The 2,478-nt window shown below is 37.5% G+C and overlaps 1 pseudogene; it reads left to right on the top strand.

The window, feature by feature from the left end:
• Positions 1–1,865: 1,865 nt before the first annotated feature.
• On the top strand, positions 1,866–2,436 carry LOC111737253 (annotated as a pseudogene).
• The last annotated feature ends 42 nt before the right edge of the window (positions 2,437–2,478 follow it).

Here is a 2,478-nt window from a genome sequence, read left to right as displayed (position 1 = left end):
TCCATATGTGCTTATCTCAAGTTTGATCCAGAAATGGATAATTGTGCAGAAAACAAGTACAAGTTTCTAGTTATTTATTCTTTATTTCTAGTTTCAAAAATAACCTTTTTTATGGATAAATAAGTATATGAGAGATTTTAAAAAGCTGACATTTATGTATAGTAATTTCACAACTGCTAGACTTATAGGACTATGTTAGTCTGATTATGTTACTCAGAAAGGAAATGACTTTTTCAAAGCTTTATGTAAAAATCTATCTTAAGGTATGCTTTTATTCACATTTTGTTGGCTATGGTTTAGTAGCAGTACTAATTGCATTGTCAATAATTTTCATGTTGTAAATAACATTAACTAAATCAATTTATAACTTTTATTTAAATTAAATCAACCAAGCCCAGCTTTAGAAAAGCAAATCACGTTTTTTTTGGGGGCCTAAACCAGCTATTTAACAGAAATTTTTTATGTTTGCTATATATGTATATTTATAACTTATAAGAGGGAACTGTGTAAGATATTAATTTCAAGAAAGATAAGCTAAGCCTAACTTCTTTTTTCAAGGAAGTTTGAGTAAGAAGTCATTTTAATTTTAAATAGAGGAAAATACATAGCTTACCTTATTAGCTATTTGGAGGGCAGACATTTATGATAAACATTTAGGCCTTAGGGGCGGTGGTCTTGAGAATGTGCCTTGAAGATCTCCAGCTACAGGGAACTTAACTGGCCAAGGGCCCAGCTGCTATGCTCTGAACTCTATCATTTTGTTGGTGCTAAGACCAGACTTCCTATGAATTGCTCCCAGCTGGTGATAGAGTGCAGCAGGAATACTGAAGCAGGCCCATACTTCGATGTCGTCAGACCCCTCTGATGGTCAACTTTGGCTCAAAGACACCCTGACCATTCTGCAGACTTATGGGAATCTAGACCACTGCCACCCAACCTTCCCTCCTCTCTCCTTCACACAGGGTCACACACGCTTTGTAGTCTGATGGCTTCCCCAGTCTTCCCAGTCTCCTTCTCCATTTTCTCTCGAAGGTGTTTCCCTAATGCTGTCAAGGTGTCTTGGAAGACTTGGACTAATACACTAGAGATGGTTAAAAAAAACAAGCGGGAAGTAAAAAGGAAAGCTAAATTTTCTCTGTCTAACATTACCAACTAATGTTAGACTTGGTGTCTTTTGTGGGAGGAGAGAACCACACACAAAGACTAGTCTAATAAGTTTGTAAACATAAATGGAGCCACTTTTAAATGGGGTTGGGGCTGCCATCTCAGAGGAACTGCCTTGCACGTCTTATTCCTCATGTCTGGAATGTCAAAGCAGGGAAAAATAACCTTTGGATTGGGCCTAAAGCAATATCGTATCCCAAAGAAGTGTTTGCAAGGAAAACAAGAAAGCTGATATTGTGAATACTGGACTGAAAGTTAAAAACATTGTTTAGAATTAGCATCACTACGTTAGCTTATCTGAACCAATAGATAATTGACATAATTGTTCCTTTCCCTTTTTCATAAATACCACTTGCCTTTGTCTCCTAATTGGAACACTATGTGGGTTTCTGCCTGCATCAGTACTTCCCAAAATATGTTCATTTTTTTTTTTAAATCTCAAATAAATGCTTGTTGCCTCTCACTTTCACCTTTTATTTTTAGGTAAACAAGTTATTTACCATATTGACAGAAAACGGTCATTCTCTTCTTCTGTGACAATTATTAACAATTGTTATTGGATTATTATATCTCTAATTTACATTAACATTCTGTGATTTGTAGATATGAGAATATTTATATAGGAATTCCCTGAGACTTTAAAATTATTTCAAGAATGCCTTCAGGGTATAAATATTAAAAATGAGCTCTTCCCATAAGTGGTCTGAGGAGACCTCTGAAAATGGTTCGCTATTCACTTGACCCAGAAAACCCCACAAAATCATGCAAAACAAGAGGTTCAAATTTTTGTGTTCACTTTAAGAACACTTGAGAAACTGCCCAGGCCATCAAGGGTATGCATATCTGAAAAGCCACTGAATATCTGAAGGACTTCAGTTTACAGAGGTGAAGTGTGCCATTCTGTTGTTACAGTGGTGGAGTTGGTAGGTGTGCCCAGGCCAAACAGTGGGGCTTGACACAGGGTCAGTGGCCCTAAAAGAGTCCTGAATTTTTGCTGCACATGCTTAAAAATGCAGAGAGTGATGCTGAACTTAAGGGTTCAGATGTAGATTCTCTGGTCATTGAGCACAGGCAGGTGAACAAAGCTCCCCAGATGCAGCGTAGAATTGACAGAGTTCCTGGGAGGATGAACCCTACCTGAGCTCTCCCTGCCACACTGAGATGATCCTCACTGAAAAACAGCAGATCGTTCTTAAACTAGAAGAGGAGGTTGCACAGGAGAAAAAGGTATCCCAGAGGAAAACGAAGAAACAACGTATGGCTCTGGAGTAAATTCAGCATCAAATAAATGCTATTAAACATAGAAGCAAATAT

Source organism: Pteropus vampyrus, unplaced genomic scaffold (genome assembly GCF_000151845.1).
Source record: "Pteropus vampyrus isolate Shadow unplaced genomic scaffold, Pvam_2.0 Scaffold25, whole genome shotgun sequence".
Taxonomy (NCBI): domain Eukaryota; kingdom Metazoa; phylum Chordata; class Mammalia; order Chiroptera; family Pteropodidae; genus Pteropus; species Pteropus vampyrus.
This window is presented reverse-complemented; position numbering and strand designations above follow the sequence as displayed.